A 16106-nucleotide genomic window follows, 5' to 3' on the forward strand; every position below is an offset into this window, starting at 1 on the left:
AACTAATCCCACTGCCCCACTCTCTCAACATATCCCTGTGTCAATCCCAAACTAATCCCACTGTCCCACTCTCTCCCCATATCCCTGTATCAATCCCAAACTAATCCCACTGCCCCACTCTCTCCCCACAGCCCTGTATCAATCCCAAACTAATCCCACTGCGCCACTCTCTCCCCATAGCCCTGTATCAATCCCAAACTAATCCCACTGCCCCACTCTTTCCCCATAGCCCTGTATCAATCCACAAACTGATCCCAATGCCCCGCCCTCTCCCCATAGCCCAGTTTCAATCCCAAACTTATCCCACTGCCCCACTCTCTCCCCATAGCCCTGTATCAATCCCAAACTAATCCCACTGCCCCACTCTTTCCCCATAGCCCTGTATCAATCCACAAACTGATCCCAATGCCCCGCTCTCTCCCCATAGCCCTGTATCAATCCACAAACTAATCCCACTGCCTCACTCTCTCCCCATAGCCCTGTATCAATCCCAAACTAATCCCACTGCCCCACTCTCTCCCCGTAGCCCTGGATCAATCCCCAAACTAATCCCACTGCCCCACTCTCTCCCCATAGCCCTGTATCAATCCCCAAACTAATCCCACTGCCCCGCTCTCTCCCCAGAGCCCTGGATCAATCCCAAACTAATCCCACTGCCCCGCTCTCACCCCATAGCCCTGTATCAATCCCCAAACTAATCCCACTGCCCCACTCTCTCCCCATCGCCCTGTATCAATCCCAAACTCATCCCACTGCCCCACTCTCTCCCCATAGCCCTGTATCAATCCCAAACTAATCCCACTGCCCCACTCTCTCCCCATAGCCCTGTATCAATCCCCAAACTAATCCCAATGCCCCACTCTCTCCCCATAGCCCTGTATCAATCCCAAACTAATCCCACTGCCCCACTCTCTCCCCATAGCCCTGTATCAATCCCCAAACTAATCCCACTGCCCCACTCTCTCCCCATCGCCCTGTATCAATCCCAAACTAATCCCACTGCCCCACTCTCTCCCCATAGCCCTGTATCAATCGCCAAACTAATCCCACTGCCCCACTCTCTCTCCCCATAGCCCTGTATCAATCCACAAACTAATCCCACTGCCCCGCTCTCTCCCCACAGCCCTGTATCAATCCCAAACTAATCCCACTGCCCCACTCTCTCCCCATAGCCCTGTATCAATCCCCAAACTAATCCCACTGCCCCGCTCTCTCCCCACAGCCCTGTATCAATCCCAAACTAATCCCACTGCCCCACTCTCTCCCCATAGCCCTGCATCAATCCCCAAAAGTAATCCCACTGCCCCGCTCTCTCCCCATAGCCCTGTATCAATCCCCAAACTAATCCCACTGCCCCACTCTCTCCCCATAGCCCTGTAACAATCCACAAACTAATCCCACTGCCCTGCTCTCTCCCCACAGCCCTGTATCAATCCCAAACTAATCCCACTGCCCCACTCTCTCCCCATAGCCCTGTATCAATCCCAAACTAATCCCACTGCCCCACTCTCTCCCCATAGCCCTGTATCAATCCCCAAACTAATCCCACTGCCCCACTCTCTCCCCATAGCCCTGTATCAATCCCAAACTAATCCCACTGCCCCGCTCTCTCCCCATAGCCCTGTATCAATCCCCAAACTAATCCCACTGCCCCGCTCTCTCCCCATAGCCCTGTATCAATCCCCAAACTAATCCCACTGCCCCACTCTCTCCCCATAGCCCTGTATCAATCCCACACTAATCCCACTGCCCCACTCTCTCCCCATAGCCCTGCATCAATCCACAAACTAATCCCACTGCCCCACCCTATCCCCATAGCCCTGTATCAATCCCCAAACTAATCCCACTGCCCCACTCTCTCCCCATTGCCCTGTATCAATCCCCAAACTAATCCCACTGCCCCACTCTCCCCCCATTGCCCTGTATCAATCCCCAAACTAATCCCACTGCCCCGCTCTCTCCCCACAGCCCTGTATCAATCCCAAACTAATCCCACTGCCCCGCTCTCTCCTCATAGCCCTGTATCAATCCCCAAACTAATCCCACTGCCCCACTCTCTCCCCATAGCCCTGTATCAATCCCCAAACTAATCCCACTGCCCCGCTCTCTCCCCAGAGCCCTGTATCAATCCCCAAACTAATCCCACTGCCCCGCTCTCTCCCCATAGCCCTGTATCAATCCCCAAACTAATCCCACTGCCCCGCTCTCTCCCCATAGCCCTGTATCAATCCCCAAACTAATCCCACTGCCCCACTCTCTCCCCATAGCCCTGTATCAATCCCCAAACTAATCCCACTGCCCCGCTCTCTCCCCATAGCCCTGTATCAATCCCCAAACTAATCACACTGCCCCACTCTATCCCCTTAGCCCTGTATCAATCCCCAAACTAATCCCACTGCCCCACTCTCTCCCCATAGCCCTGTATCAATCCCAAACTAATCCCACTGCCCGACTCTCTCCCCATAGCCCTGGATAAATCCCCAAACTAATCCCAATGCCCCACTCTCTCCGCATAGCCCTGTATCAATCCCCAAACTAATCCCACTGCCCCACTCTCTCCGCAGAGCCCTGTATCAATCCCCAAACTAATCCCACTGCCCCACTCTCTCCCCATAGCCCTGTATCAATCCCCAAACTAATCCCACTGCCCCACTCTCTCCCCATAGCCCTGTATCAATCCCAAACTAATCCCACTGCCCCACTCTCTCCCCATAGCCCTGTATCAATCCCAAACTAATCCCACTGCCCCACTCTCTCCCCATAGCCCTGTATCAATCCCAAACTAATCCCACTGCCCCACTCTCTCCCCATAGCCCTGTATCAATCCCCAAACTAATCCCACTGCCCCACTCTCTCTCCCCATAGTCCTGTATCAATCCCCAAACTAATCCCACTGCCCCACTCTCTCCCCATAGCCCTGTATCAATCCCCAAACTAATCCCACTGCCCCACTCTCTCTCCCCATCGTCCTGTATCAATCCCCAAACTAATCCCACTGCCCCACTCTCTCCCCCCATAGCCCTGTATCAATCCCAAACTAATCCCACTGCCCCGCTCTCTCCCCATAGCCCTGTATCAATCCCCAAACTAATCCCACTGCCCCGCTCTCTACCCATATCCCTGTATCAATCCACAAACTAATCCCACTGCCCCGCTCTCTCCCCACAGCCGTGCATCAATCCCCAAACAAATCCCACTGCCCCACTCTCTCCCCATAGCCCTGTATCAATCCCAAACTAATCCCACTGCCCCACTCTCTCCCCATAGCCCTGTATCAATCCCAAACTAATCCCACTGCCCCGCTCTCTCCCCACAGCCCTGTATCAATCCCAAACTAATCCCACTGCCCCACTCTCTCCCCATAGCCCTGTATCAATCCCCAAACTAATCCCACTGCCTCACTCTCTCCCCATATCCCTGTATCAATCCCCAAACTAATCCCACTGCCCCGCTCTCTCCCCACAGCCCTGTATCAATCCCAAACTAATCCCACTGCCCCACTCTCTCCCCACAGCCCTGTATCAATCCCAAACTAATCCCACTGCCCCACTCTCTCCCCATAGCCCTGTATCAATCCCAAACTAATCCCACTGCCCCACTCTCTCCCCATAGCCCTGTATCAATCCCAAACTAATCCCACTGCCCCGCTCTCTCCCCATAGCCCTGTATCAATCCCCAAACTAATCCCACAGCCCCGCTCTCTCCCCATAGCCCAGTATCAATCCCCAAACTAATCCCACTGTCCCGCTCTCTCCCCATAGCCCTGTATCAATCCCCAAACTAATCCCACTGCCCCGCTCTCTCCCCACAGCCCTGTATCAATCCCCAAACTAATCCCACTGCCCCGCTATCTCCCCATAGTCCTGTATCAATCCCCAAACTAATCCCACTGCCCCGCTCTCTCCCCATAGCCCAGTATCAATCCCCAAACTAATCCCACTGCCCCACTCTCTCCCCATAGCCCTGTATCAATCCCCAAACTAATCCCACTGCCCCACTCTCTCCCCATAGCCCTGTATCAATCCCCAAACTAATCCCACTGCCCCACTCTCTCCCCATAGCCCTGTATCAATCCCCAAACTTATCCCACTGCCCCGCTCTCTCCCCACAGCCCTGTATCAATCCCCAAACTAATCCCACTGCCCCGCTATCTCCCCATAGTCCTGTATCAATCCCCAAACTAATCCCACTGCCCCACTCTCTCCCCATAGCCCAGTATCAATCCCAAACTAATCCCACTGCCCCGCTCTCTCCCCATAGTCCTGTATCAATCCCCAAACTAATCCCACTGCCCCGCTCTCTCCCCACAGCCCTGTATCAATCCACAAACTAATCCCACTGCCCCGCTCTCTCCCCACAGCCGTGCATCAATCCCCAAACAAATCCCACTGCCCCACTCTCTCCCCATAGCCCTGTATCAATCCCAAACTAATCCCACTGCCCCACTCTCTCCCCATAGCCCTGTATCAATCCCAAACTAATCCCACTGCCCCGCTCTCTCCCCACAGCCCTGTATCAATCCCAAACTAATCCCACTGCCCCACTCTCTCCCCATAGCCCTGTATCAATCCCCAAACTAATCCCACTGCCTCACTCTCTCCCCATATCCCTGTATCAATCCCCAAACTAATCCCACTGCCCCGCTCTCTCCCCACAGCCCTGTATCAATCCCAAACTAATCCCACTGCCCCACTCTCTCCCCACAGCCCTGTATCAATCCCAAACTAATCCCACTGCCCCACTCTCTCCCCATAGCCCTGTATCAATCCCAAACTAATCCCACTGCCCCACTCTCTCCCCATAGCCCTGTATCAATCCCAAACTAATCCCACTGCCCCGCTCTCTCCCCATAGCCCTGTATCAATCCCCAAACTAATCCCACAGCCCCGCTCTCTCCCCATAGCCCAGTATCAATCCCCAAACTAATCCCACTGCCCCGCTCTCTCCCCATAGCCCTGTATCAATCCCCAAACTAATCCCACTGCCCCGCTCTCTCCCCACAGCCCTGTATCAATCCCCAAACTAATCCCACTGCCCCGCTATCTCCCCATAGTCCTGTATCAATCCCCAAACTAATCCCACTGCCCCGCTCTCTCCCCATAGCCCAGTATCAATCCCCAAACTAATCCCACTGCCCCACTCTCTCCCCATAGCCCTGTATCAATCCCCAAACTAATCCCACTGCCCCACTCTCTCCCCATAGCCCTGTATCAATCCCCAAACTAATCCCACTGCCCCACTCTCTCCCCATAGCCCTGTATCAATCCCCAAACTTATCCCACTGCCCCGCTCTCTCCCCACAGCCCTGTATCAATCCCCAAACTAATCCCACTGCCCCGCTATCTCCCCATAGTCCTGTATCAATCCCCAAACTAATCCCACTGCCCCACTCTCTCCCCATAGCCCAGTATCAATCCCAAACTAATCCCACTGCCCCGCTCTCTCCCCATAGTCCTGTATCAATCCCCAAACTAATCCCACTGACCCACTCTCCCCATCGCCCTGTATCAATCCCCAAACTAATCCCACTTCCCCGCTCTCTCCCCATAGCCCTGTATCAATCCCCAAACTAATCCCACTGCCCCACTCTCTCCCCATAGCCCTGTATCAATCCCCAAACTAATCCCACTGCCCCGCTCTCTCCCCATAGCCCTGTATCAATCCCCAAACTAATCCCACTGCCCCGCTCTCTCCCTACAGCCCTGTATCAATCAACAAACTAATCCCACTGCCCCACTCTCTCCCCGTAGCCCTGTATCAATCCCCAAACTAATCCCACTGCCCCACTCTCTCCCCATAGCCCTGTATCAATCCCCAAACTAATCCCACTGCCCCGCTCTCTCCCCAGAGTCCTGTATCAATCCCAAACTAATCCCACTGCCCCGCTCTATCCCCATAGCCCTGTATCAATCCCCAAACTAATCCCACTGCCCCACTCTCTCCCCATAGCACTGTATCAATCCCCAAACTAATCCCACTGCCCCACTCTCTCCCCATAGCCCTGTATCAATCCCAAACTAATCCCACTGCCCCACTCTCTCCCCATAGCCCTGTATCAATCCAAAACTAATCCCACTGCCCCGCTTTCTCCCCACAGCCCTGTATCAATCCCCAAACTAATCCCACTGCCCCACTCTCTCCCCATATCCCTGTATCAATCCACAAACTAATCCCACTGCCCCACTCTCTCCCCATATCCCTGTATCAATCCACAAACTAATCCCAATGCCCCACTCTCTCCCCATATCCCTGTATCAATCCCCAAACTAATCCCACTGCCCCACTTTCTCCCCATATCCCTGTATCAATCCACAAACTAATCCCACTGCCCCACTCTCTCCCCATAGCCCTGTATCAAACCCCAAACTAATCCCACTGCCCCGCTCTCTCCCCATAGCCCTGTATCAATCGCAAACTAATCCCACTGCCCCACTCTCTCCCCAGAGCCCTGTATCAATCCCAAACTAATCCCACTGCCCCACTCTCTCCCCATAGCCCTGTATCAAACCCCAAACTAATCCCACTGCCCCGCTCTCTCCCCATAGCCCTGTATCAATCCACAAACTAATCCCACTGCCCCACTCTCTCGCCATAGCCCTGTATCAATCCCAAACTAATCCCACTGACCCGCTCTCTCCCCTTAGCCCTGTATCAAACCCCAAACTAATCCCACTGCCCCGCTCTCTCGCCATAGCCCTGTATCAAACCCCAAACTAATCCCACTGCCCCGCTCTCTCCCCATAGCCCTGTATCAATCGCAAACTAATCCCACTGCCCCACTCTCTCCCCAGAGCCCTGTATCAATCCCAAACTAATCCCACTGCCCCACTCTCTCCCCATAGCCCTGTATCAATCCCAATCTAATCCCACTGCCCCGCTCTCTCCCCATAGACCTGTATCAATCCCCAAACTAATCCCACTGCCCTGCTCTCTCCCCATAGCCCTGTATAAATCCCCAAACTAATCCCACTGCCCCGCTCTCTCCCCATAGCCCTGTCTCAATCCCCAAACTAATCCCACTGCCCCGCTCTCTCCCCATAGCCCTGTATCAATCCACAAACTTATCCCACTGCCCCACTCTCTCCCCCCAGCCCTGTATCAATCCCCAAACTAATCCCACTGCCCCACTCTCTCCCCATAGCCCTGTATCAATCCCCAAACTAATCCCACTGCCCCACTCTCTCCCCATAGCCCTGTATCAATCCCCAAACTAATCCCACTGCCCCGCTCTCTCCCCACAGCCCTGTATCAATCCCCAAACTAATCCCACTGCCCCGCTATCTCCCCATAGTCCTGTATCAATCCCCAAACTAATCCCACTGCCCCGCTCTCTCCCCATAGCCCAGTATCAATCCCCAAACTAATCCCACTGCCCCGCTCTCTCCCCACAGCCCTGTATCAATCCACAAACTAATCCCACTGCCCCACTCTCTCCCCATAGCCCTGTATCAATCCCCAAACTAATCCCACTGCCTCGCTCTCTCCCCATAGCCCTGTATCAATCCACAAACTAATCCCACTGCCCCACTCTCTCCCCATAGCCCTGTATCAATCCCCAAACTAATCCCACTGCCTCGCTCTCTCCCCATAGCCCTGTATCAATCCCCAAACTAATCCCACTGCCCTGCTCTCTCCCCATAGCCCTGTATCAATCCCCAAACTAATCCCACTGCCCCACTCTCTCCTCACAGCCCTGTATCAATCCCCAAACTAATCCCACTGCCCCACTCTCTCCCCACAGCCCGGTATCAATCCCAAACTAATCCCACTGCCCCACTCTCTCCCCATAGCCCAGTATCAATCCCAAACTAATCCCACTGCCCCGCTCTCTCCCCATAGTCCTGTATCAATCCCCAAACTAATCCCACTGCCCCACTCTCCCCATCGCCCTGTATCAATCCCCAAACTAATCCCACTTCCCCGCTCTCTCCCCATAGCCCTGTATCAATCCCCAAACTAATCCCACTGCCCCACTCTCTCCCCATAGCCCTGTATCAATCCCCAAACTAATCCCACTGCCCCGCTCTCTCCCCATAGCCCTGTATCAATCCCCAAACTAATCCCACTGCCCCGCTCTCTCCCCATAGCCCTGTATCAATCCCCAAACTAATCCCACTGCCCCGCTCTCTCCCCATAGCACAGTATCAATCCCCAAACTAATCCCACTGCCCCACTCTCTCCCCATAGCCCTGTATCAATCCCCAAACTAATCCCACTGCCCCACTCTCTCCCCATAGCCCTGTATCAATCCCCAAACTAATCCCACTGCCCCGCTCTCTCCCCACAGCCCTGTATCAATCCCCAAACTAATCCCACTGCCCCGCTATCTCCCCATCGTCCTGTATCAATCCCCAAACTAATCCCACTGCCCCGCTCTCTCCCCATAGCCCAGTATCAATCCCCAAACTAATCCCACTGCCCCGCTCTCTCCCCATAGCCCAGTATCAATCCCCAAACTAATCCCACTGCCCCGCTCTCTCCCCATAGCCCAGTATCAATCCCCAAACTAATCCCACTGCCCCACTCTCTCCCCATAGCCCTGTATCAATCCACAAACTAATCCCACTGCCCCACTCTCTCCCCGTAGCCCTGTATCAATCCCCAAACTAATCCCACTGCCCCGCTCTCTCCCCATAGCCCTGTATCAATCCCAAACTAATCCCACTGCCCCGCTATCTCCCCATAGTCCTGTATCAATCCCCAAACTAATCCCACTGCCCCGCTCTCTCCCCATAGCCCTGTATCAATCCCCAAACTAATCCCACTGCCCCGCTCTCTCCCCATAGCCCTCCATCAATCCCCAAACTAATCTCACTGGCCCACTCTCTCCCCGTAGCCCTGTATCAATCCCAAACTAATCCCACTGCCCCACTCTATCCCCAGAGCCCTGTATCAATCCACAAACTAATCCCACTGCCCCACTCTCTCCCCGTAGCCCTGTATCAATCCCAAACTAATCCCACTGCCCCGCTCTCTCCCCATAGCCATGTATCAATCCCCAAACTAATCCCACTGCCCCACTCTCTCCCCATAGCCCTGTATCAATCCCAAACTAATCCCACTGCCCCGCTCTCTCCCCATAGCCATGTATCAATCCCCAAACTAATCCCACTGCCCCACTCTCTCCCCATAGCCCTGTATCAATCCCCAAACTAATCCCACTGCCCCACTCTCTCCCCATAGACCTGTATCAATCCCCAAACTAATCCCACTGCCCCACTCTCTCCCCATAGCCCTGTATCAATCCCAAACTAATCCCACTGCCCCGCTTTCTCCCCATAGCCCTGTATCAATCCCCAAACTAATCCCACTGCCCCACTCTCTCCCCATAGCCCTGTCTCAATCCCCAAACTAATCCCACTGCCCCACTCTCTCCCCATAGCCCTGTATCAATCCCCAAACTAATCCCACTGCCCCACTCTATCCCCATAGCCCTGTATCAATCCCCAAACTAATCCCACTGCCCCACTCTCTCCCCACAGCCCGGTATCAATCCCCAAACTAATCCCACTGCCCCGCTCTCTCCCCATAGCCCTGTATCAATCCCAAACTAATCCCACTGCCCCACTCTCTCCCTATCGCCCTGTATCAATCCCCAAACTAATCCCACTGCCCCGCTCTCTCCCCATAGCCCAGTATCAATCCCCAAACTAATCCCACTGCCCCACTCTCTCCCCACAGCCCTGTATCAATCCACAAACTAATCCCACTGCCCCACTCTCTCCCCGTAGCCCTGTATCAATCCCCAAACTAATCCCACTGCCCCACTCTCTCCCCATAGCCCTGTATCAATCCCCAAACTAATCCCACTGCCCCGCTCTCTCCCCATAGCCCTGTATCAATCCCCAAACTAATCCCACTGCCCCGCTCTCTCCCCATAGCCCTGTATCAATCCCCAAACTAAACCCACTGCCCCACTCTCTCCCCATAGCCCAGTATCAATCCCAAACTAATCCCACTGCCCCGCTCTCTCCCCATAGCCCTGTATCAATCCCAAACTAATCCCACTGCCCCGCTATCTCCCCATAGTCCTGTATCAATCCCCAAACTAATCCCACTGCCCCGCTCTCTCCCCATAGCCCTGTATCAATCCCCAAACTAATCCCACTGCCCCGCTCTCTCCCCATAGACCTGTAACAATCCTCAAACTAATCCCACTGCCCCGCTCTCTCCCCATAGCCCTCCATCAATCCCCAAACTAATCCCACTGCCCCGCTCTCTCCCCATAGACCTGTAACAATCCTCAAACTAATCCCACTGCCCCGCTCTCTCCCCATAGCCCTGTATCAATCCCAAACTAATCCCACTGCCCCGCTCTCTCCCCATAGCCCTGTATCAATCCCAAACTAATCCCACTGCCCCGCTCTCTCCCCATAGACCTGTAACAATCCTCAAACTAATCCCACTGCCCCGCTCTCTCCCCATAGCCCTGTATCAATCCCAAACTAATCCCACTGCCCCACTCTCTCCCCGTAGCCCTGTATCAATCCCAAACTAATCCCACTGCCCCACTCTATCCCCATAGCCCTGTATCAATCCACAAACTAATCCCACTGCCCCACTCTCTCCCCGTAGCCCTGTATCAATCCCAAACTAATCCCACTGCCCCGCTCTCTCCCCATAGCCATGTATCAATCCCCAAACTAATCCCACTGCCCCACTCTCTCCCCATAGCCCTGTATCAATCCCAAACTAATCCCACTGCCCCACTCTCTCCCCATAGCCCTGTATCAATCCCCAAACTAATCCCACTGCCCCACTCTCTCCCCATAGCCCTGTATCAATCCCCAAACTAATCCCACTGCCCCACTCTCTCCCCATAGCCCTGTATCAATCCCAAACTAATCCCACTGCCCCGCTTTCTCCCCATAGCCCTGTATCAATCCCCAAACTAATCCCACTGCCCCACTCTCTCCCCATAGCCCTGTCTCAATCCCCAAACTAATCCCACTGCCCCACTCTCTCCCCATAGCCCTTTATCAATCCCCAAACTAATCCCACTGCCCCACTCTCTCCCCATAGCCCTGTATCAATCCCCAAACTAATCCCACTGCCCCACTCTATCCCCATAGCCCTGTATCAATCCCCAAACTAATCCCACTGCCCCACTCTCTCCCCACAGCCCGGTATCAATCCCCAAACTAATCCCACTGCCCCGCTCTCTCCCCATAGCCCTGTATCAATCCCAAACTAATCCCACTGCCCCACTCTCTCCCTATCGCCCTGTATCAATCCCCAAACTAATCCCACTGCCCCGCTCTCTCCCCATAGCCCAGTATCAATCCCCAAACTAATCCCACTGCCCCACTCTCTCCCCACAGCCCTGTATCAATCCACAAACTAATCCCACTGCCCCACTCTCTCCCCGTAGCCCTGTATCAATCCCCAAACTAATCCCACTGCCCCACTCTCTCCCCATAGCCCTGTATCAATCCCCAAACTAATCCCACTGCCCCGCTCTCTCCCCATAGCCCTGTATCAATCCCCAAACTAATCCCACTGCCCCGCTCTCTCCCCATAGCCCTGTATCAATCCCCAAACTAAACCCACTGCCCCACTCTCTCCCCATAGCCCAGTATCAATCCCAAACTAATCCCACTGCCCCACTCTCTCCCCATAGCCCTGTATCAATCCCCAAACTAATCCCACTGCCCCGCTCTCTCCCCATAGCCCTGTATCAATCCCCAAACTAATCCCACTGACCCACTCTCTCCCCATAGCACTGTATCAATCCCCAAACTAATCCCACTGCCCCACTCTCTCCCCATAGCACTGTATCAATCCCCAAACTAATCCCACTGCCCCACTCTCTCCCCATAGCCCTGTATCAAACCCCAAACTAATCCTACTGCCCCACTCTCTCCCCATAGCCCTGTATCAATTCCAAACTAATCCCACTGCCCCACTCTCTCCCCATAGCCCTGTATCAAACCCCAAACTAATCCCACTGCCCCACTCTCTCCCCATAGCCCTGTAAAAATCCCCAAACTAATCCCACTGCCCCACTCTCTCCCCATAGCCCTGTATCAATCCCCAAACTAATCCCACTGCCCCACTCTCTCCCCATAGCCCAGTATCAATCCCAAACTAATCCCACTGCCCCGCTCTCTCCCCATAGCCCAGTATCAATCCCAAACTAATCCCACTGCCCCACTCTCTCCCCATAGCCCAGTATCAATCCCAAACTAATCCCACTGCCCCGCTCTCTCCCCATAGCCCAGTATCAATCCCAAACTAATCCCACTGCCCCGCTCTCTCCGCATTGCCCTGTATCAATCCCCAAACTAATCCCACTGCCCCGCTCTCTCCCCATGGTCCTGTATCAATCCACGAACTAATCCCACTGCCCCGCTCTCTCCCCATCGCCCTGTATCAATCCCAAACTAATCCCACTGCCCCGCTCTCTCCCCATAGCCCTGTATCAATCCCCAAACTAATCCCACTGCCCCACTCTCTCCCCCCATAGCCCTGTATCAATCCCCAAACTAATCCCACTGCCCCACTCTCTCCCCCCATAGCCCTGTATCAATCCCCAAACTAATCCCACTGCCCCACTCTCTCCCCCCACAGCCCTGTATCAATCCCCAAACTAATCCCACTGCCCCACTCTCTCCCCCCACAGCCCTGTATCAATCCCCAAACTAATCCCACTGCCCCACTCTCTCCCCCCACAGCCCTGTATCAATCCCCAAACTAATCCCACTGCCCCACTCTCTCCCCCCACAGCCCTGTATCAATCCCCAAACTAATCCCACTGCCCCACTCTCTCCCCCCACAGCCCTGTATCAATCCCCAAACTAATCCCACTGCCCCACTCTCTCCCCCCATCGCCCTGTATCAATCCCCAAACTAATCCCACTGCCCCGCTCTCTCCCCACAGACCTGTATCAATCCCCAAACTAATCCCACTGCCCCACTCTCTCCCCATCGCCCTGTATCAATCCCCAAACTAATCCCACTGCCCCACTCTCTCCCCGTAGCCCTGTATCAATCCCAAACTAATCCCACTGCCCCACTCTATCCCCATAGCCCTGTATCAATCCACAAACTAATCCCACTGCCCCACTCTCTCCCCGTAGCCCTGTATCAATCCCAAACTAATCCCACTGCCCCGATCTCTCCCCATAGCCATGTATCAATCCCCAAACTAATCCCACTGCCCCGCTTTCTCCCCATAGCCCTGTATCAATCCCCAAACTAATCCCACTGCCCCACTCTCTCCCCATAGCCCTGTCTCAATCCCCAAACTAATCCCACTGCCCCAGTCTCTCCCCATCGCCCTTTATCAATCCCCAAACTAATCCCACTGCCCCACTCTCTCCCTATAGCCCTGTATCAATCCCCAAACTAATCCCACTGCCCCACTCTATCCCCATAGCCCTGTATCAATCCCCAAACTAATCCCACTGCCCCACTCTCTCCCCACAGCCCGGTATCAATCCCCAAACTAATCCCACTGCCCCGCTCTCTCCTCATAGCCCTGTATCAATCCCCAAACTAATCCCACTGCCCCACTCTCTCCCCATAGCCCTGTATCAATCCCCAAACTAATCCCACTGCCCCGCTCTCTCCCCATAGCCCTGTATCAATCCCCAAACTAATCCCACTGCCCCGCTCTCTCCCCACAGACCTGTATCAATCCCCAAACTAATCCCACTGCCCCGCTCTCTCCCCATAGCCCTCCATCAATCCCCAAACTAATCCCACTGCCCCGCTCTCTCCCCATAGCCCTGTATCAATCCCCAAACTAATCCCACTGCCCCACTCTCTCCCCGTAGCCCTGTATCAATCCCAAACTAATCCCACTGCCCCACTCTATCCCCATAGCCCTGTATCAATCCACAAACTAATCCCGCTGCCCCACTCTCTCCCCGTAGCCCTGTATCAATCCCAAACTAATCCCACTGCCCCGCTCTCTCCCCATAGCCATGTATCAATCCCCAAACTAATCCCACTGCCCCGCTTTCTCCCCATAGCCCTGTATCAATCCCCAAACTAATCCCACTGCCCCACTCTCTCCCCATAGCCCTGTCTCAATCCCCAAACTAATCCCACTGCCCCAGTCTCTCCCCATCGCCCTTTATCAATCCCCAAACTAATCCCACTGCCCCACTCTCTCCCTATAGCCCTGTATCAATCCCCAAACTAATCCCACTGCCCCACTCTATCCCCATAGCCCTGTATCAATCCCCAAACTAATCCCACTGCCCCACTCTCTCCCCACAGCCCGGTATCAATCCCCAAACTAATCCCACTGCCCCGCTCTCTCCCCATAGCCCTGTATCAATCCCAAACTAATCCCACTGCCCCACTCTCTCCCTATAGCCCTGTATCAATCCCCAAACTAATCCCACTGCCCCGCTCTCTCCCCATAGCCCAGTATCAATCCCCAAACTAATCCCACTGCCCCACTCTCTCCCCACAGCCCTGTATCAATCCACAAACTAATCCCACTGCCCCACTCTCTCCCCGTAGCCCTGTATCAATCCCCAAACTCATCCCACTGCCCCACTCTCTCCCCATAGCCCTGTATCAATCCCCAAACTAATCCCACTGCCCCGCTCTCTCCCCATAGCCCTGTATCAATCCCCAAACTAATCCCACTGCCCCGCTCTCTCCCCATAGCCCTGTATCAATCCCCAAACTAATCCCACTGCCCCGCTCTCTCCCCATAGCCATGTATCAATCCCCAAACTAAACCCACTGCCCCACTCTCTCCCCATAGCCCAGTATCAATCCCAAACTAATCCCACTGCCCCACTCTCTCCCCATAGCCCTGTATCAATCCCCAAATTAATCCCACTGCCCCGCTCTCTCCCCATAGCCCTGTATCAATCCCCAAACTAATCCCACTGCCCCACTCTCTCCCCATAGCACTGTATCAATCCCCAAACTAATCCCACTGCCCCGCTCTCTCCCCATCGCCCTGTATCAATCCCCAAACTAATCCCACTGCCCCACTCTCTCCCCATAGCCCTGTATCAAACCCCAAACTAATCCCACTGCCCCACTCTCTCCCCATAGCCCTGTATCAATTCCAAACTAATCCCACTGCCCCACTCTCTCCCCATAGCCCTGTATCAAACCCCAAACTAATCCCACTGCCCCACTCTCTCCCCATAGCCCTGTATCAATCCCCAAACTAATCCCACTGCCCCACTATCTCCCCATAGCCCTGTATGAATCCCAAACTAATCCCACTGCCCCACTCTCTCACCAAACTAATCCCACTGCCCCGCTCTCTCCCCATATCCCTGCATCAATCCCAAACTAATCCCACTGCCCCACTCTCTCCCCATAGCCCTGTATCAATCCCCAAACTAATCCCACTGCCCCACTCTCTCCCCATAGCCCAGTATCAATCCCAAACTAATCCCACTGCCCCGCTCTCTCCCCATAGCCCAGTATCAATCCCAAACTAATCCCACTGCCCCACTCTCTCCCCATAGCCCAGTATCAATCCCAAACTAATCCCACTGCCCCGCTCTCTCCCCATACCCCAGTATCAATCCCACACTAATCCCACTGCCCCGCTCTCTTCGCATTGCCCTGTATCAATCCCCAAACTAATCCCACTGCCCCGCTCTCTCCCCATGGTCCTGTATCAATCCACGAACTAATCCCACTGCCCCGCTCTCTCCCCATCGCCCTGTATCAATCCCAAACTAATCCCACTGCCCCGCTCTCTCCCCATAGCCCTGTATCAATCCCCAAACTAATCCCACTGCCCCACTCTCTCCCCCCATAGCCCTGTATCAATCCCCAAACTAATCCCACTGCCCCACTCTCTCCCCCCATAGCCCTGTATCAATCCCCAAACTAATCCCACTGCCCCACTCTCTCCCCCCACAGCCCTGTATCAATCCCCAAACTAATCCCACTGCCCCACTCTCTCCCCCCACAGCCCTGTATCAATCCCCAAACTAATCCCACTGCCCCACTCTCTCCCCCCATCGCCCTGTATCAATCCCCAAACTAATCCCACTGCCCCACTCTCTCCCCCCATAGCCCTGTATCAATCCCCAAACTAATCCCACTGCCCCACTCTCTCCCCATATCCCTGTATCAATCCCCAAACTAATCCCACTGCCCCACTCTCTCTCCCC

The sequence above is a fragment of the Heptranchias perlo genome, unplaced genomic scaffold (genome assembly GCF_035084215.1).
Source record: "Heptranchias perlo isolate sHepPer1 unplaced genomic scaffold, sHepPer1.hap1 HAP1_SCAFFOLD_353, whole genome shotgun sequence".
In the NCBI taxonomy this organism is placed as follows: domain Eukaryota; kingdom Metazoa; phylum Chordata; class Chondrichthyes; order Hexanchiformes; family Hexanchidae; genus Heptranchias; species Heptranchias perlo.